The sequence below is a fragment of the Gracilinanus agilis genome, chromosome 5, assembly GCF_016433145.1.
Source record: "Gracilinanus agilis isolate LMUSP501 chromosome 5, AgileGrace, whole genome shotgun sequence".
In the NCBI taxonomy this organism is placed as follows: Eukaryota; Metazoa; Chordata; class Mammalia; order Didelphimorphia; family Didelphidae; genus Gracilinanus; species Gracilinanus agilis.
The window spans coordinates 156305910-156327462 of NC_058134.1; positions in this window are offsets into that span (position 1 = coordinate 156305910).

The following is a 21553-nucleotide window of genomic DNA, read 5'->3' on the forward strand; positions in this document are numbered from 1 at the left end:
AACTTCTACATATTCCCTTTGCTGCCATCACTCAGCAACCTCTCTTCCTTTGGGGTTCATCCTATTCAAATGTCACCTAATCCAAAATCTGTCAATTGTTTATGGGGTTCGTTCTTTTTCTCAAAGAGTTCAGTACCTAGCTCAGTCCTTCTATGTACCCCAAAGCCTGCTTTACTTTAGAGGACTTCAATATGCACCTTCCTTTTCCTTTCATTGCTCATTTCTTTCAAATCTCTTGTCTCTTTGAGGTTGCCTTTAACTTTGCCAAATCCCAGACCAGTTTTGTTCCTACTATCCCCCTCTTCTGATCTTATTCTGACAGTGCTGAAGGAAATACTGCCACCACTACATGTTTATGTTATCTAATGGCAATTGAGTCCTCATTGTAACAAGACAATCTTTTTATTCCTAAATGCATTCTCTATCCCATTCCCCATAATGGTTCTTAAAAATGTTTTCTGAAGCATGTGACCTTTTCACGTCAAATTTTTAGCACAGAACCTAACCTCAATTTTTGCTGAGAAAATAAGGGCCATTAAGCAATGTGAACTCCCTCTTTCCCATTACTCTTAACACAATTCAAAACCCTTTTATGTCATCCTTCATTTCCCCCTTACTCAGGTTGCTGATGAAGACATAGCACTCACTTATGCTTTTACTCTTGCATTCTGTCCCCTTTCATTTCCTCTGGCATAGGACTGGACTCCTTAATCATCTCTTGCCTCTTCCCCATCTTCAGTCTCTTCTGGATCCTCCACTGTTGACTATAAACACTCAAACTCCCCCATCCTTGAGACAACCCACCCCTCAAGTTAACTTCCTCTATTTTTCCCTTTTTACAACCAAATTCCTAGGAAAAAACCTGTCTAGACTTGTGCCCTATACCTTTTCCCTTCTACATGTAACATGGCTTCTAACTTTTTTAATCACTAAAACTTCTCCCTCTGAAGTTCCCAATGATCTTTTAATTCCCAAATCCAAAGGCCTTTACTTATTATCCTGTTCACCATTCCCTTTTCTCGAGGGACTTTCATGACATTATTTTCTCTTGATTTTCTTCCTATCTTGTCTGACTACCACTTCTCAATGCCCATTGCTGGATCATTCTGCATAGTTTGCCCCCTTACTGTGAGTTTATCCTAAGGCTTCATTGTCCTAAACAATTTGCTCTGAATTTTCTCAGTGACTTACTTCATTAATTCCTATGGATTATATCTCTGCAGACTCAGATTTTTCCTCCAGTACTTGATAACTTGGAGTGTATCCAAAGAGGGCAAACGAGATGGTTCGGATATTGGAAGCCTGACCATATAAGGATCAGTTGAAGGAACTGGCAATGTTTAATCTGATGAATGAATATAGGAAGAACTTAGTGCATGTAATATCTGAAGATTTGTCACGTGGAAGGAGGACTGGACAATGGTCTAAGGTTTCATAAGGCAGATCTAAAAGCAATGGATGGAATTTGCAGAGCTGCTGATTTTAGTTGACAGAAGAAAAAAAAAACATTTAAAGCACTTATGGGGAGAAATGGCCGTTACTGAATGGTAATTGTGAGGTATCAAAGAAGTGGCATTTTCATTATAAAATCCACTGTGGATCATTCACAGTGTGGACGGTTTGCTATAGGTAGTATTAATCTGGTCCATATGCTTCTGATGAAGAAACGGATGGCCAGAGAGGTGAACTGATTTGTCTCAAGTAACACAGGTAGTAACAGAGTTGGCATTTGAACCTATGCCCTTTGGCTCCAAATACACATAAGCATGTTCATCTGTTTTTGAAGGAATCAACTGTCAACTCGAGTCTAACATAAATATATTTGGAACTCCTAAAGTAACCACAGATTAATCACAATTCAAGATTAAACGTGACCCAATTCTCATACTGAGAGTGAGACTGTATTAGTTCTTCTTTTGTCAGCACAAACAAAACATGTTTTATAGATTGTATTAAGATAGAGATGCAAAAAAAAAAAAAAAAAAAAAGCAGAAGCAAATACTGTGTTTTAGTTGGCATTGGACAGGTCTCTGAACAAACTACATTTAATTTTAAGTACCATGCTTTTTAAAGAGGAATAAGCTGGGAAAAGTTCAGAGAAAAGAACTAATTAAAGGTTTAGAAAATTAGAACCATGAGAATTTTTAAAAGTACTGGACATGTTCAGTCTAATGCAAGAATGTTGGACTTAACTACCTACATATATGTGAAAAGATGCTATTCCAAGTTTGGAGTTGAAATTATTCTCAGAGGTAATGACAGAAAATGAAAGAAAGGGACACAATCATTTGACAATGAAAACATGCTTTTAATAGTGGTAAAAAAAATTGAAAACTTCCAAGATATCAATGCCTTATCGAAATGCATCACTGATGATAATTCTTAGAATGCAGTGGAAATTATGAGGGGAGTTATTTTAGACTTCATTTTGACCTGGATACAGTGGGAGGGGGGGGTACTTTTACAAGAGAGTAGTGTTAATTTTTTTTTTTTAAACCTTTACCTTCCATCTTGGAGTCAATAGTGTATATTGGCTCCAAAGCAGAAGAGTGGTAAGGGTAGGCAATGGGGTCAAGTGACTTGCCCAGGGTCACACAGTTGGGAAGTGGCTGAGGCCAGATTTTAACCTAGGACCTCCCATCTCTAGGCCTGACTCTCCATCCACTGAGCTCTACCCAGCTGCCCCCTGAGAATAGTGTTAATTAAAAAAAAAATTTAAACATAAAAAGGCAAAGATTTTAAAATAAGAATACAGAGGATTATATATAATACCAAGAATCACCATTATAAGCATCTTCTTTTTTAAGGTATATATTAAACATGTTATTCAGGGTTCAACACTGCCATGATTGTGTTCTCTTCTGAACTTCTCCTTTCTCCTTCATATCTTTCAAATGTTTTTTTGATGCTCTTTTGTTTTGCTTCCACTTCACTTCCCAATAACTCATCCACAAAAAAAAAGCTCTCCTTTTTAACAAGTATAGTCAAACATTGGTTGTGTCTGAAAATGCATGCAATATTCTATACCTCTGCTATATCATCTCTGCCAGGAAAGGGAGATCGTAAATCAATTTATTAGTAAATTCTCTATTTTTCCTTCATCTAGCATTTCTAGAAATATGCTAATGAGCTTTACACCTATAGCATTTCCTTTTACAGATAGTTTACTCTTGGTTTTAGTGAGAGATTATTTATCATATTAAGGAACGGTCCATTCATTCTTATGCTGTTTAGTACTTTTTTTTTTAATGTCCTAAGTAGGTATTACATTTTGTCTAAATCTTTTTTCTGCATATTCTACTTCTCTATACTGCAGTTATGTAAGAGTATTAAGTTTCTCCCCCTCTTTTTCTCATTCTTCCATAGGGTAGTCCTTTCCCCTTTCCTTAAAATTAACAAAGACACATCCAGTTCTGGTATTTGTTACTTAATTCCTTCCATGACCCTTGAAGATAGTGAGGTTCTGAAAAAACACTTATTTGTTCCCTGTCAGACTATAAGCACTTCATCATTTTGTTGTTGTTCCGTCATCTCCAATTATTGATAACCCCATTTAAGGTTTTCTTGGCAAAGATACTGGAGTGGTTTGCTATTTCTCCAGTTTATTTTTACAGATGAGGAAACTGAGGCAAACAGTTTTACCTCAAGTTACACAGCTAGTAAGTGTCTTCAGGTCAGATTCTAATTATTCAAATAAATTTATATTTCAAGGTTTCTCTATTTGTGTTTCAAAAATCTGCTCAGCTCTGCTCTTTTCACAAGAAATGCCTGTAAGTCCAATATTCCATTAAAAATCCATTTTTCCCACTATGGGATCATGGTCAGTTTTGCAATGTAAATTATTTTTGCTTATATGTCTTTCTCTTTTGCTTTCTGAAATACAGTATTTGAAGTTATTCCTTATCTTTATAGTAAAATGCAGCAGTTTTACACAATCCTCACAGTGGTTCTTGGTACTTGACTTCTTTCTTTTAGCTGTTGACAATATATTTTTTTTTTCATTGCAGGCTCTGGATTTGGGGTATGACATTCCTGAGTATTTAGAGTTTAGGATTTTTTCAGATGATCATTGGATTCTATTTCTACTTTAAACCTCTGCTTCTTATAGAAGATCTGGGCAGTTTTCTTTTATAATTGCTTGAAATATGGTATCCAAAGTTCTTGTTTGATCAGGGTTTTCAAGAACTCCTAATGATCTCTCTAATATATTTTTCAGGATATTTTCAGAATTGATATTTCATTTTCCCATAGTTGTTCAATTTTCTTATTTTGCTCTAATAATTATTGTTACATCATTTAGTCATTGAAATCTGATAATTCCATTCTATTTTTTAGGGATTTTCCCTCTTGGGTAAGGTTTTCTATCTTCCATTTAAGCTTTTAAATTCTCTTTCCAGTTTCTTCCTCTTGCACTCATTTCAATTCCAATTTCGTTTATCTCTTGTTTTATTTCTTCTAGTCATGCTTATAGTCCTTTTGGCCAAACCATTATTTTCTCTAAGGCTCTACCTACACTTGTTTTGGGAGTTTCTTGATTTGGGAGAGAAGATTCTCTTAATCTTCTCTTAACTAATAATATTGCTTAATTGTGTTCACCAGTTTCTATTATTTACTCAAAAATTTTTTGGCTTACCCCTTATCCTAGAATTTTCTAGTTTCAAGTCTATTTACTTGGGACTTGCGCTGGTTTCTCTGGTGCAAAGCCGTTCCCCGGCTCCTTTAGCTTCTGGCTTTTTGTGTAGTTCTGGACTAAATAGAAAAATGAACTTATATTTCTATTCAGTTTTCTAAATTGTTGTTTATATCTTTATTCAGATATTTTGGGGGGTATGTATAGGTGAGCTGCACTCTACAGTCTTCTACATTGTCATCTTAACCAATGGATGAATTGCACTATTTATAGTTTCCATGTGTGGTTGTGGTAGGACAAAGGCCAGGGAAACTTGACCTCTGTACTCTGAGCAGGGAAACGGTATAAGGGGTTTCAAGGCCCCCAAAGACTTTGGTTTTCTAATCACTAGTTCCTCTGGGATGTATATTAGAACTTTATTTCCCTTCTCAACAGCTCTTACGCTAGTTGCACTAATTATGTTTATTAAAAAGGTTGCTTTTTTTTTCCTACTAAAGATTTTATTTGTGACCAAATAGGACTTGTACTATGAAGGTAGGGTATAGTTTAACTTAAGGAAAACTATCAATGAAATGAATAATATCAGCAATAATAAGTAATAAAAACCATATGATTATATCAGTAGATGCAGAAAAGGCTTTTGACAAAATACAATTCATTCCTATTTTAAAAAAAACCACTGGAAATCATAGGTATAAATGGAGTTTTTCTTTAAATGATATGAACTATCTACCTAAAGTTATCAGCAAGTATTATTTGTAATGGGGAGAAGCTAGAAGCCTTCCCAATAAGATAAAGTTAAACAAGGATGCCCATTATCACCAATATTATTTAATATAGAATTAGAAATGCTAGCAATAGTAATAAGAGAAGAAAAAGAAATAAAAGGAATTCAGAATGAGCAAAACGGTAATAAAATTATTTTTGCAGATGACATGATAGTATCTGTGGAAAATCCTAGAGATTCAGCTAAAAGGTTAGTTGAAACTACCAATTTTAGCAAAATAGCAGGATATAAAATAAGCCCACATAAATCATCAGCATTTTGATATATTACTAACAAAGTCCTGCAAGAAGAGGTAGAAAGGGATACTCCATTTAAAATAACCACAGACAGAATAAAATACCTGGAAGCATACCTGTCAAAACAAACCCAGAAAATACATAATTATAAAACATCTTTATACAAATAAAGTCATCTAAATAACTGGAGAAATATTAATTGTTGATAGATGGGCAGAGCCAATATAATTAAAATGACAATCCTACCCTAAATGAATCTACTTATAGCCATTATAGTTAAATTAACAAAAAATTATTTTATTAAATTAGAAAAAAATAAAATTCATTTCAAAGAAAAAAGATCAAGAAATGAATGGAAAAAAGTAAAGGAAGGAGGTCTAGCAGTAATTATCAAAAATATCTCATAGTGGCTAAGAAATAGAAAGATGGTTCAGTGGAACAGAACAGACATAGAAGAAACAGCAGTAAGAGGTTAATCTTGTATTTGACAAAAACACAGATCCAGGTTTTGGGGAAAAGAAATCACTATTTGGTAAAAACTAAAACTGGAAGCTGGTTTGGCAGAAACCAGAAATAGAGTAATATCTTGCACTATTTACTATGATAAAATCAAAATGCATATATGATCTACAAAATAAAAGGAGATATAAGTAAATTAGAAGAAGAAAGAACATCAGCTATCAAATTTATGGATAGGAGAGAAATTTCAGAGTCAAGAGATGGAGTATATTGCGAAATATAAAACGGATAATTTTGAGTACAATTAAATTGAAACGCTTTTGTACAAATAAAATAAAAGTTACCAAGATTAGGAGGAAAGCAGAAAATTGGGGAGGTAAATTTCATAGACAATCTCTCAGTCATTTAAAAAAACTAGCATTATGACTCTTTGCTACCATACTGAAACTAGCAACTGGCCCTTTTATTTTAGAACCTCTGAAACAGGACTTAATATCTAAAAAAAAGAGAAATTCTTGTCCTGGTAGTAAAGTTAATTTAAAACTGACTGTCATGAAAAAAAAAATTGTATCCTTATTTTGACTGTTGTGGTCACTCTTTTTAGTGTGGTCTCACATACTGCTTTGTTCTATCTTGACAAAAAAAATTTCCTTGTTGCCTTTATGTTCTTCTACTGTATTCATGTTTGAAATATTGAAGAAAAAATAAATTTACTTTTTTTTTTTGTTTGAGAATCCAATTTTACTGAAAACTATCAATAACACAACTAGCATTATGACTCTTTGCTACCATACTGAAATTAGCAACCTGCCCTTTTATTTTAGAACCTCTGAAACCGGACTTAATTATAATTTCTGGGTTGACAGATTATCCACTTTACTTTTCAGTTCTGCCACTCTTAATGAATACCCAAGTGTAAAAGTACAACCCTGGAAGTTAACCTAACCGTTAGTAAATATGAAGCAGTATTTAAAAAAATTTAGATCAATAGTGAAAATTAATGCATGTGCTTATTTTTTGCACATAATCAGTATGGCAATTTGTTTTGTCTCATTTTGCACATTAATTACAAGGATTTTGTTCCCTTATGGCATTCCCCCCTCAACCCTATGAGGACGGGAGATGGTCAGGGGAGAAAAAAATGCTTTGATTTTTAAAAAATTAAAAACCAAAAAGGAAATTAATGCATGGAGAATGTAGAAAAAGGAGTAAATCTCAAACACATATCAACATATGCAGACATCATAACATAGGTGTGGTTGGGGGAAAGGAAAGGTGTGACTTGAAGACAAAAAAGACTTTGTACTGAAAGTTGCCAAACAGGTTCTTTGGGTCTATGAAAGTCCAAGGGTGGCAGAAGAGGTGTGGTTAAATGAACAAAGCATGAAACCAGCAAAGAATTAGAGGAAAATGGCAGGCATCTAAAGATGAGCAAAGTATAAAAATACCAGGAGAACTTATTCCTAGAAAACTAACAGAAGCCAACTTTGGTTTTAATCACAGTGTAAATTTATTAGCTTTGCTTCAGTTGCCAAAATTTGTGCCCTTTTGGTTAGGAACAAAGAAAATCAAAGATAAATGATGGCTAGCCTTGGGAAGAACAGGACAGGAATAGGACAAGACCAGATAGACTAACAGAACTCAGAAATTTTAGGTATTCAAATTTAAAACCCTTTATTTTGCATGCATTTATCTTAATAATCATTTTGCTATTACTGGTAAGCAATGCAAAGCATAGGCTGTATGGTCAATGAGTCATTAGTACTATCTTTATAAAGGACAGAAAACACATATTCCTGTACTGAGAAGTTAGGTTTTTTTGGGTTTTTTTTTTTTTTTAACAAACAACACAAGTAGAATGTTAAAGTTTTGACATAAATTATGAGGAAATAATCTTAAATGATCAGCGCAGGAAATCATTTTAAAGAGCTTTACTATTATTACTATTACATTTCCAAGGTAGTTTTAAAAAAAATATATCTTAATCTGAAAATGTCTTATAAATTGTTAATCCTGAAAACACAGCTTGAGGTAAGTGGAACTGAAAACATAAAACCAAAGACTGACAAAGATACCCTGGCCCAAGAAATCAATAATTCTTGAAGGTAAAAGAGAATTAAAACACTATTCATTCTACCTGCAGTATCTATATCTATACTGCAGTATAATTCTAAAGACCTAGTTCTAAACCAAAAGGATTTAATGCTAGGCCTTTTCTGTCATCAGTTTTAGGAACCTAAGACTCACTATAAATATTGTGTCCCAAAAGCTTTAGTATAATTCAAAGATTTTAATAGCTTAAAACTGGGCCTAGATTTTGGTGGAATAATGGCCAGCTGTCTTTTAATATCTGAAGAAGATAATGTAGTTGACACAAGCCACAATGCATTATTATTAGTATTTCTCTCCACTTGATGACACATTATTCCTTGTTGTGTAGCTATGTTCACTGCCTGTAGGATCATCTACTCTTTACTACCAGTCCATCTGACTTGTTACTTTGCTTTTCAAATTCATATCCTCATATTTAATTGCTTCATATCAGCACCATCTGCTTTTGATTAAAGGAACCCCCACCCCATTTCTCCTTTCTTTGAATAGAAATGGCTTGGCTTGCCTTGATTTTCTTAAATATTATATTCAAATTTGGATAAACAATGCTTTCAGATAGGCGTTAGAAAACGAATAGGAAACCAAAAATCTTTTTTTAAAATCGATTTATGAATACATTAAAATACTAATAAACCCCCTGCCTTCCTTCAGCTTTTGTAAAGCTGAATATTTAATTGGGAGAAACATATCAAGAGGAAAGGTAATCTGTAGAAAATAAACTATATAAAACTAAAAATGAAAACTTTGACTAGAATCTCTTTCCAGATTTTCCTTTTCAAATTTATATTATATAGTCATCACTTCTAAGGTCTCTTCTGGCTCTAATATTCTGTCATTTGAAAAAAGTCTTTTAAGGAAAACGTAATTTTATTTCTTCTGTTTACTGTGTTGAGAGACAATACCTGCCCTCATTGGATTTATCTAGTATCAAAGGTAGTTGTATACACACATAACACAACTCAGCTCTCAACTCATGCCTCAGGAGATATCTGAATGTGTTCCTCCTTGCTAGAGGATTTTAAATGGAGGCAGTTCTTGGTAAAGTTATATTCTGGATTTTTTTGTCAATTATGGGTTAAACTAGGTGGCTTCTGGGGCTCTTTCCAACTTTGATATTCAATGATTCCAGGAAGCAGCATAGGCTCTAATTATTTATAGTTAAAGGTGGACCTCTTAAATGTCCTAATCCCTATTAAAAGGCAGTTGGGAGGGGTTGAGAAGAAAACAGAAAAGGATACTGTAATGAAAACAATTATGTTTACTGTTTGAAGTATTCAGTTTGGGGTAAATTTGAATTCTGTCCTTTCCAGCAGTAATAATGCATCTAGTAAAAATACAACTACCATTCATATAGCAAAATGCAGGAACTGTACTAAGCACTTTACAAATATCTCATTTGATCCTGATAACTCTAGAGAGGTAGGTATTATTATTCCCATTTTAAAGTTGAGGAAACTGAAGGAAACAGAAGGTAAGTGATTTTCCCCAAGGTCACAGAGGTAGAAAAAGTCTCAGGCTAAATACATAAAAATAGTTAAATGAAAATCATACTAGAACCACCTCTAGCTGAAGAGGTACCACTGTAACCCTTCGAAAGTCACTTAACCTCTCTGGGCTTCAATTTCCTAATTTATAAAATAAGGGAGTTAGTGACAGTTTGGTCTTGTGATTCTAAGACAAATAAAAGAGGGCAAGACACTGAACTATTCTTACCTTAAAGAGTCAGGTAGTATGAAAATCTTTTATGACTGGAGGAAGCTGATGTGGGGCGGGGAGAGAGGAAAATGGATGTCAACAGGGGTGGGACATCTTTCCACAAGAGGAAAAAGAAACAGATTTTGGGAACTAGAGATTTAAACATAGTGTCTTTTTTCTCCTCCACTAGCTTATCTTATTACTTTGTGCTCAGGTAAACAGAATAGAAAAAGAAAGGCTTTTAGCAAGGACACAAATGAAAACACTTTAGTCCTCAGCAACCCAAAACTCAGAAGTAAGCAAAAACTAAGAAGGATTTCCAACAAAGAGCATTAGTAGCTTAGGCTATTCACTTAAGTAACAAGTACAGTGATAAATGGGAAAAAAAAACAACCACCCAAACTAGGAATGATATTTTTTTTTTTTTACAAAACAAGGGACAAAATAACCTAGTAGTATCTTGGATTTGTTTGCTATGAAAGCTTCAGTATTTGTTTGATTTTGCCTTACTACAGTTGCTTTGGTTTTAAATTGTTTTTTCAATACTAAAAGTGGCAAAATTACTGATACAAATTTGTAAGATCCTAAACAGGGAACAACAACTCAAATTTCAATTTAGAGATGCCTTACATGGCCGTGGAACAGTACTATCCCCTAGTGGCAGTATATCTATTGAAGGCCCAGCTGCTTTTAAAAATTTTACTCAAGAAAAGTATCTTCTGTATTTACTATGTATTAAAAGATTACTAGAATACAATGGTATAGTTGTGTAATTTAAGATGAATAGAACACAAATGGTATAGTAGCATAATAATGAAAAATTAAGATCAAGCTCAAATTCTAAGTGGTATTAATTTCTCTCACATGATCAATTTTTTTCTCTTTAAGACCCTTTGGTCATAAAAAGATGCCTCACCATTCATGAAAGAATTAAGAGACATACACTACCCCATGACTTTTATCAACTTTCAATCATCTTTTGTCAAGAAAAGATGGTATAAGGTTTGGGGAGAATAAATAGGGTCTGAGTATGGCAGTGAATGTCTACACTAGAGGCAGTAGGTAGTTTCCTATGACTGGATGTAACAAAGAAGTTGTCTTTTGAAAATATGTAATGGTACATGTTTGTGTGCTAGTGTGGAAAATGTGTAAACTAACTAAATCTGTATGCTATCATCTGGGACCTCCACTTCTGCTTTCTGATTTCTCTTAGTCAATGCCAGGTATTCTTTCTCAATTCTTTTTTCTCGATCAACAGAATGAACTTTTGGTGCAATTTATTTTGGGGGGAAGTTTGATTCTTTTTATGAGAGTAGGGAATATGCCCCTTGATGCCTCCTAGTTGATAAGTATTTCAGAGATTGAGGATGAATTGGTTGATTCTAATGCCAGGGGGATGGACTGTTGTGAGAACAAACTTTCTATAAGAGTCTTCATCTTAAGACTCAGCCCTTTTGCTATTCAATAGAGCTAAAATGCACTGAGACATTAATGTCTGCCTTTGAGCAAAGAACATGGGAGTCAACATTCTCTCTACCATGTAGCATCAGTAGAAAAAGGGACCATGTGGCCAAGTGGTACAGAGATGGCAGCTTCTTGGCTCAATAGATAAGTAATAGTCGGGGAACTATTGGGATACTGAAAAGTGGCTGCCCCCAATCCTAAAGTCAGGAGCTAGGGCTGTGATGGTGAGCCTATGGCACGTGTGCCAAAAATGGCAAGAGAGCCCCCCTCCCCCTGTGGGCATGTCTGCCAGCATCCACCAGAGTTTATTACTAGAAAGCCAGAGGGACTCAGGGCAGAGCTGTTCCTTTCCCCCTTTCCAAGCACCCAAGGACATTCCTCACTTCCCCCACTCCTCTGCCCAGCAGCCAAAGGGAGTGTTTCTTCCCTCCCCTGTCTGGGGTAAGGAGGGAAAGAAGAGGAGGGGTGTGGTGTGGTGGGGGTGGGGCCCAGTACTCCATCTCCAAAAGGCTTACCATCACTGTGCTTGGGCATACATGCTCTCAATCCTGGAAGGGGGAAACACATGGTCTGAGTGGTAGGAGTACCTGAACCTCATTTTCCAAAGGACTGCTGAAGAATCTTCCTCAGAGTGTTGAAATTCCCAGAATCCAGCCTTCTATTAGAGCGGAGGTAATTTTTGAATAGGCTTTGATCCTGGATTCTAGCCTCATTGAAGAGAAGAACATTGCCCACATAGACTTTGAAGCTGGGAGAAGTTAAAGCCATGATCCAGAGGTAGCCAGTGGGGTATTCAGATGGTAAAGCAATATAATGACATGGAGAGACAACTGGTCTTAAAGTTAGAAAGTCCTGAGCTCAAAGTCTGTTTCTGATCTGTACTAGCTCTGTGACCCTATAAATTGAACAACAATTTCCAGTTTGCAATACTAGAAGGCTCCTCTCTGGGAATTACAAACACCAATAAAATCACAAATCCAAAGCTTTTTCTCTTCCCCACCTACTCTCCCAAATCAAATGCTATATAGCCTGATTTGTGGTGGGGGAATATTATCTGTGTAGCATCACCAAGTGCATTTTTTCTAAGGCGTTATCTAAGTTTACAATTGGTATAAAAAGTTTGGATGACTGAATGGATTGGTGGACTGGAAATGCCACTCACTGGAATGGTGGGTTGTTATCTGTCTAGAACCAGGTTCCCTTCTAAGAATTTCAAGCCCCTTCTGAAGAGTGGAATTGATTCTGAGAGAATATATAGTCCTGGAAATTTTGACCTTACTGCACTAGGGGTGAGGGGAAGAAGAGGCCTGGCCAGAAGAAACCTTATTTGTTTCTCTTCCTAGGGGTGTCTAAACCACAAGGTGGTGCTATGAGTCTGGAGGATTCTCCCAGCCTTGGCTGTATAGCTTTTCAATGACACAGACTGATAATCTAGGTAGGAAAAGGTTTGAGGGTGTTGAACAGTGAGAAGGCAGAAAACTGGACGGATAGAAAACATGTAGAAGTAATGTTAAAAGGACTAGACAGTTTAATCTGAGGGAGAAGGAAAAGTCTGCGTATAGAAATAGAAAATTCCCTTGATTAGCCTAATGTTAATTATTTCTGGCAAATATCTAATCCTAGGTCATCTATCCAGGATATTTCTAGATATCTCACTCCTATCATCAGTTGGTGTGAGCTCAGCAACTACAAATGATTTGAATGTTAAGTCTGAAATAAATATAATTGGAAGATAAATCCACTGTAAAATAACATAAAATGCATTCCAAAGCAAAGAAACATAATTTTAGGATTACCTACTTGTTGGACTATCTGGACCACAATCCCTCTTTAATAGATGCATTCTTCATGAGTTACAACTCTGAACCACTGCCTGATATTTGAAGGTGAAGTGAAGGAGGGATGGACGTTGATTGGCAGAATTCTAGATGTGATTTGCATGCTTGTTTCTTCTCTCAGTGTCTTCATCTGTAAAATGGGAATAACACCCATGTACTTCATGAGGTAGTTTTGAAGATCAAATAAGACAAAATATTTAAAGTGCTTTATAAACCTTAATTCTACTTAGGTCATCAAACAACATTTACCAAGTACTCAAGAGGTTTCTTTTTGAAATCTAGCAGAATTCTGGACTAAGCTCTAAAGAACTTTTGCTCTGCAACCTTGGTCAAGTTATTTAATTTCTTTTTCTCAGTTTTCTCATCTACAAAATGGGAATGAAAATATCTTTGCTACCAAATTCAGAGTTTCTATGTGGGTAAATGGGAGATATGTACCAGAAAGTATTTTTATAAACATGAAGCACTATCATAAGATATTACCTTGAGGCAGCTTGATGGCTCAGTGAATTGAGGACCAGGCCTAGAAGCTGATCTTAGCCAAAAGGCCAAGAAGCTATTGTGATAGGATTTGAACTCAGGTCTTCATGTTTCCAAGCCTATAACACTATATGTTGAACCACCAAAATTTCTTGACTCCTCTCTACTTTTCTTGACACTCTCTTTCTTGGTTATTGTTTAGCTAAATTAGGCTAATTTAGCTTCTAAAATAATTCTTACAGCTCAATCGCCCATCAGTAGCAGTGGTCAGAAATATAGAAATCCTGCATTCCTTTCTAATGGGCTACTGGATATAAAGAAAAACATTTTTAGAACTTCTGGGTCCTTCTTGTGAAAGTAAAGCGAGAGTGGCCTCTCTTATTTGAATTCTGGAAACAGAATGGGCCACAAGGAGGAAACCTCAGAAAACATTCAAAGATGGTTCTAATTTACTGGTTTTTAGTACTTTTTCCACTTTCTATCCTTTTTTTTTTTTTAAAGCCCTTACCATAGAATCAATACTAAGTTTTGTTCCTAAGGCCAAAAAAAAAAAAATGGTAAGGGATAGGCAATGGGAGTTAAGTGACTTGTCCAGGTCCCGTAGTTAGTGTATGAGGCCAGATTTGAACCTGGTATTTGCCATCTCTAGGCCTGGCTCTCTATCCACTGAGCCACCTAGCTGCCCCCTATCCTTTATTTCTTGGCTCTAAAATGTTACATTTAAATAGTTGCCTCACCTATGTTACTTTTCTATCTTTCTACATTGCTATATAACCATGACCAGAAAACATCATCAACAAGAAACTGTGCTAACTGGTGGGGATATAAGGTAAAATATTCTCCCTCAAGGAGAATTCTAATTCTAATTCTAATGGGGGAAATGATATGCAAACAGATATGTACAGAGAAGTACAAATGGGAGGTAATGTCAGAAGAAAGGCACTAGTTGTATACAGTGATAAGGAAAACCTTCCTGCTGAAGATGGAATTTGAGCTGAGGCTCAAAGGAAGCCAGCACCATCTTAACTTTCTCTCTTAACAAAAACAAAACAAATAAGATCAAAGCAGAAATAAAACTTTTCTAGCAAGTCGGAAGTATAGGTTTAGACCTGGAAAGTACCATAAAGGTCATCAAATCTAACTTTTTCATTTTGCAAACAAGGAAACTGAGGCTCAGAGGCTTGTCTAGGATTGCATAGCTGAGAAGTATCTGAGGTAAGATGGGAGCCAACCAGCAGCCTATCCACTATATTACACTGTGGTGAAATCACATAAGTGACTATGAGGTGAGGTGTTAACATCATCTAAAATTTTTAATTAAAACTGAAATCTGAAAAAAAATTAACCACGTACAGAAAACTTTTAAAAAGAGTAAACATGGGAATGGAATCTTTACAAATTCTCTTGGACAGATACTTCCCTTTCTGGTCTTCCCCCTCTTTTACTTCCTTTATTCTAATTTCATTTGATTTCCCTCTCTCCCCATAACTGAAAAAGAATGCTTTAAAAAACAGCTAGGGAATAAGGAAGGGATAATTCTATTCAAAACAAATATTGCTTTTAAATTTGACAGCAATTATATTACTTACTTGCTTTGTTGATTACCTATTATTTTAGAATTTACTCCAGCTTAATTATTTATCCTATTGATTTCTTAGCTGTCTATCTTGTATTTTTCAAGAAAATTCTTTGAAATCCAATTATTTAAAAACCTTCCTTGCTCTCTAGAGAGGGAAAGGTTGAAAGAGGACATCTGTCCAGACATGTCTGAGACATGGAGAAAATAACTCACATTTATATTAACACTTTAAAGTTTAAAGTGCTTTCTTCTTAAAAACTCTTGAGGCAGGTCATCACAGTGGTCTACTATGATGATTGTTTTCTTTGAAGCATATGCCTTAAAAGAGTTAGGTTTTACAAGAACTAATCTAGATAAGGGAATCACCTAAAAGGGGACATTCAGTTGAGAAAACAGTCTACTCTAGATCATTACGGATGCTTAAAGTTTGTAACATTTTATTTTGAGGCCTAATCTTAAAATAGGGTTCATATTAGTAAAATTGTGAAGGGTGAATGATCCCTTCATACCAAGGCTATTGACTTATAACCTTGTCCATGGTCCTGCTATTTCAGCAGCTTTTCTCCCATCAGTAAGCAACAGAATTACAGAATTAAATAATTACTCCATCCTTCTAGTCTTAAACACTTTCCCAAAACACATGTGGAAGAAAAAATGTATGTCACACCTAAGATGTCCCCAAACATTTAGAGTTAGAAGAGACCTTAGAGCCAGCTAGTCCAACACTATTATTTCACAGATAAGAAAAAGAAAGCAAGTCACTTAACCTCTTGAACTTTCTACTTCTTCCTTCCAGGTTCAACTCATGTACTTCCTGCTCCATAAAGTTTTCTCTAATTTCCCCAATCACAATGATGATTCCTTTCTCAGATTTTTCTTATAGGAGTGAGGTATTCTGATAGAGTGGGAAAAGCTTTATGTTTGGATTTGGAGGACCTATGCTCAAATTCCAACTCTTTCCTTTTCTAACTGTGTAACTTTGGGAAAGTCACTTCACTTCCATGGACCTTTTTCCCATATTTGAAAAATGAGAATCTCTAATGCTCCTTACAGCTCTAAATAAAGAACCTTATATTGTGGTTATTTGAATCAGATCTCATATGTGCTTCACATCATCCTTTCTCCAATTTGTTTATAATCTTGAGGTTGATATATCTAATTTCATTAAAAATGAAACAAATACTAACATAGTGCCTTGACCATAGTAGACACTTAAGAAATGCCTGTTGAGGGGGCAGCTAGGTGGCTCAGAGGCAGGCCTAGAGATGAGAGAGGTCCTAGGGTCAAATTTGACCTCAAACTCTTCCTAGTTGTACAAGTTACTTGACCCCCATTGCCTAGCCTTTCTTGCTCTTCCTTCTTGGAATTACACAGCATTGATTCTAAGATGGAAGGTATGGATTTAAAAAAAAAATCTGTTGAAAAGTAAACAATATGGAATTAAGTTTTGCATAATACATGTATAGTCCAGATCAAACTGCTTATCTCTGGGAAGGCAGAGGGAAGGAAGGGAGACAAATTGGATCTTATAACTTCACAAGATTTATGTGGAAAATTGTTATTATAGGTAAAATAAAATATCTTTTAATAAAGGTGTGTTGCGAACTGATGTGGAGTGAAATAAACAGAACCAGGAGGATATTATACACAGTGATTGAAACATTGTGGGGCGATTTCAAATGTAATTGACTTTGCTAGTATCGATCCAGGACAGTTCTGAGGGACTTATGAGAAAGAATGCTATCCACATCCAGAGAAAGAACTGTGGGAGTAGAAATCCAGAAGAAAACACATGCTTTATCACTTGTTTATACAGATATATGATTTGGGGTTTTGGTTTTAAAAGACATTACTCTCTTACAAAAATGAATAATATCGAAATAGGTTTTGAATGATAATACATATACAATCCAGTGGAATTGCTTGTCAGCACCAGGAGAGGGGAGGGAAACATGAATCATGGAACCATAGAAAAATATTTTTAAAATAAAATTATATTTTAAAAAGTTATGTTTAATTGGACTGAATTAGTTTGAGTCACTAAGTTGAAAGAACTGGTGTCTTGAAGAGCACACATATGGATTCATATTGCTGCATTTTCTTGCTATGTATATGTATTTTTATATGAATCACAATTCCTTATTTTTTCAACTACATAGCTATTTCACTTGCTTCTAGCTAAAATAATTGGGTTAGCAATCTCAGATAGTAACGCAGGTATTGAACTACATTCTTCACCTAATAAGCATAGGGATAGGAGCTATACTTGTGATTTCATTAGTAAAGGGTATGTAAACTCCTTCTTCCATGAAAGTTGGCACCTTCTCTGCAAAATCTGCTATTGAGTTTGGACTAACTTAAAAGAATTGAAAAAAATTATAACAAATATTGAAGTCTTTTTTTCCCCCCTTCATAACACAGAATCAGAGTTTTAAGACATCCTAAACATCTTTTAGTTCAAATGACACTTGAAATATGTATTCCTTTTCCAGCATCTCCAACAAGTGATTGATCATTCAGTGACAAAGAATTCATGAGCTCTTAGTAGAGTCGATTCTATTTTTTTGACAATTCTGTTAGGAAGATTTTTTTTATATTAAGACTCTTTGTAACGTCTATTTGGTAATCCTAGTTCTGTCCTCTTGGGCTGTAAGGAGGAGAAACTAGATATTTAAGGTATGGTCGCCAAGAATTGGATCAACTAGATTCCAAATTAAAATAGACCCAAGTCAGGATGGCTTTTATGGAAGTTTATTTACAATTAGGAAGGTTGAAGGTAGGGAAATAGAGAGAAATTCTGGCCTGGATGAGAATTTAGAGGCCCCAGCAAAGGAGTTTCTCCTCCTTATAGGGCCAAATGGACAACTCTTCACATATTTGAAGGCATTAATAACCGGGGTGGGTAATAAAATTCCCCCCATATCTCTCTCTTTTCTGGGTGAAGTGTTCCCAGATCTTCAGTCAATTTTCATATAGCATGATTTTCATGTTTCCTCACCATCCTGACTGTCTTCTCAGGATACTCCAACTTGTCAATGCCTTTCGAGGGCTCAACATAATACTCCATATGTAGTAGAATTAAGGCAAAAGATAGGGGGACTCTCACTTCCTTATTCTGACTAGTAAGGTGCCAAAAGAAAAATAGTGGCTTATATCTACATTACAGTGCAGTCAGATCCCTATGTCCTTTTCAAAGGAACTGATATGGAAAATATGGCTAGACATCTTGTACACTTGATATTAAAAAAATTTAAATATATTTTGTTTTTAATGTCACTTATATTTCCCCACCTCCCAGAATCACCCCTTGTAACAAAGAATAAAAATGAGAAAAAATATTCAGCTAAAGTAACCAACACATCAGCCAAATCAAACATCGTTTGTAGTATTTCTGCACCTCTCCCCCCATATCTATATGCAATTGATCTTTTGAACCCAGATGTGAACCCAAATTGACATGTCTTTATTAACTTCAGTTTGGCCCAAAAGCATACCTGCTTATGGTTCCAAATTTTGTCATGTAATATTATGAGAATCAATCATTAGAAGAGATGAACAGTTTAAGGAGAAGTGGCTTAGGGGAAAGAATAGGACTTTCTTACCACCCTGAAAACTTAGAAAACCTCGGTGGAAGGTGTTTATTCTTAAAGTCAATAGATGGTTTGAAGTGGAGGTGAAGAATCACAGAAAGAAATGGAATTTTGGGAGTAGATGAGAAATGCCTTCTCCAGTGTGCCTGGGATGAAGCAGAAGCTCAGAGAGCCAAAGTGGATACAAATAAGAAACAAAGCCTCCACCAGGCCTCTTAGAGGGTCAAATCTGCAGATGACAATGCCAACAGGTTTTGAGAAGGCCTAGTAATGGTGCCAATTCTAAATATCCTTTGGATGGAAATGGAAATATATTTCTCTAGCAAAGATTTTCTGTAATCCAGTCTGGAAATTTTTGATTTGAGAGAAAGGGACTTGGCACTATATAATCAGCCATAGGTAAGATGTTATTTGGTTAAATGTTAGTGAGGATTAGAAATATGCATGTTTTAAACTCTTTTTTTTGGAATGTTGTTAGAATGATATTTTCTGTTTTTCTAGTAAAAATTTATTTTAAAATATTTTGACATTGTCTTAATTGAACCAAGGTAAAAAAAGAGGTTTTATACAGGATAGTTAGGAAAGGAAAACCTTTAGAACAACTTTGAAACACTTTTAAAGTTACTAATATTTGGTGCAAGCAACAGACATTACTTTATTGAGGATGCAGAAGTAAAACAAGATGTCATATAATAGAATTTCAAGTTAGTCTACAGTTTTAAAACTTCAGGCTTTCCTTAATTACAAAGATTTGAAACAAAATTAATAAATGTTTACAGTTGGATAAGGGTACAGGATTATTTAAAAATCCTTCTTAAATTGATTACAAAAGAGTATTTTCTGCTTACTTGTTAAATAACTGTCAGCAAGATAAAAGTCGGCTTTATAATTTTTCATTTTAAGGAGTCATTGATATTGCTTTGATCTATCCTAGTTCACAAATACTAACTATAATTAAAAAGTATTTTCAATTAATTTAGAAAATGTGCATAACTGTCCTAAATGTGAGCTGTACAATCTCTCATATTTTTCAGTATTTTACTTCTATTATCTTAAATTTATATATTAGATTGTATTTTATAATGTAGTTTCCTCAGAATTTAAGTATTATCCACTGTGCCTCAAGGCATAGTGGATAAATAGACCAGGAGTCTGAAAGATCTGAGCTTAAACCTAGTTTCAAACACTGGCTGTGACCCTGAGCCCTTAACTTGTATCTGCTTCAGTTTCCTATCTGTAAAATGGGGATAATAACAGAGCCTACCATCTGAGGTTGTTGTGAGGATTACATGAGGTATTTGCAAAGTGCTCTACAAACCTTAAAGAGTTATATAAATAATAGCTATAATTATTACAAATAATTATAGCTAATATTTTATATAGCATTTATAAAAATTTACATACCACTCTTGCATATGTTAATTCATTTGATCCTCAAGACAAACCCAGGAGGTAGGCCCTATTGAGATCCTCATTTTACAAGATGAAACTGAGACAAAGAAAGGTAAGATGGCTTGCCCAGGTCACATATATGGGATTTGAACTCAGCTCTTCTTTAATCTAAGGCCTTCGTTCTATCCACTGCACCACCTAGCTGCCTCAATTCATCCCTACAGTAAACATTTATTATGTACTTATAAATATATGAGGAACTATGCTAAATGCTGGTGATATAAAGAAAGGGTTATTACCTCTGTGAGGTAGGATGTATAAGTAATATCATCTCTTTTTTTTCAGGTAAAGAAACTGTACCTTAAAGAGGTCAAATAACTTACCCATATTATGATTCAAACAGAGGTTTTTATTTCAAGTTCAGACTTTCCAAGCCATGTAGGATCATATGATTTAAAACCAGAAAATTATTTATTGCAACCTCCTCATTTTACAGATGAGAAAAGAGATACTTAGAAGTAATTAGCCCCAGGTCACAGTGGTGGTAAAGCAGCAGAAACAGAATATGAACTCAGTTCAATTGACTCCAAATTCATTGCTTATACTCATTCAAGGAGAGTCCTACATTTTTAAAAGACATTTTAACTGTAAAAAGAAAACTTTAAGGGGCAGCTGGGTAGCTCAGTAGATTGAGTTAGGCCTAGAGAAGAGAGGTCCTAGATTCAAATTTGGCCTCAAAACACTTCCTTGCTGTTGCCTAGCCCTTACCACTCTTCTGCCTTGGAATCAATACATTCCAAGGAAGAAGGTAAGGGTTTTAGAAAAAAAGAAAACCTAAAAATCCCCACTTCTTGAAGTGAGAGAAATGGGGAGGCAGTAACACTTTTCACTTAGACAAATATTGATTTCAAGGGCCTGAGAAACTTACATGTTCATAGAATTCAAACACATCGAGTACTTTCAGTGCTAGTTAAATGTATATTTACTCATTTCTTGTCTTGACTAATAAGTTTGCAATCTATCTACTTGACATTTTCCCTACTTCTTATATCTTAAGCCAGTTCTAAAGGCTAACATTAAAAATCACTCTTTCTATTTACTAGCCATCTCCTCTTGAATAATATAACTGTACTCTATTCCACAGATTCCCACTTCTAATATCTTAAGTCAATTTCAAAAGTTACTTTTGGCATTATCAGTTAATACAAATTATTTAACTTCTCAAATCCTTTTCTGTTTAAATGTACAAGCTCTACAAAAACAGCCAGCGTTTTACTTAAGGAAGCACTCT